Here is a 325-nt window from a genome sequence, read left to right on the forward strand (position 1 = left end):
TTTTTTTTTATTATTAGTGTCTCTTGATTCTAAATGTAAACATAATAATCATAATAATCCAAAGCATGAGACAGAAAGTGCAATCCAAAGCCAATTCAGTATTCCCTTTGATTTGTTGGTAATTTTGTATCAACTGTTTGAAGCTGCATTTTTGGCTGTTAGTGTTCAATAAATAATTGTATTGTGACCTGATACAATAGAGGCTTCTCTTTATCAGTTTTGGTTAAGCTTTTGTCTGCCCAAGTACTACAATAAATATTCATGTAAAAGGAAAGATGACAAATACACATACAGTGGGTACGGAAAGTATTCAGACCCCCTTAAA

This window comes from Sinocyclocheilus grahami, unplaced genomic scaffold, assembly GCF_001515645.1.
Source record: "Sinocyclocheilus grahami isolate Dianchi unplaced genomic scaffold, SAMN03320097.WGS_v1.1 scaffold11928.1, whole genome shotgun sequence".
Lineage (NCBI taxonomy): Eukaryota > Metazoa > Chordata > Actinopteri > Cypriniformes > Cyprinidae > Sinocyclocheilus > Sinocyclocheilus grahami.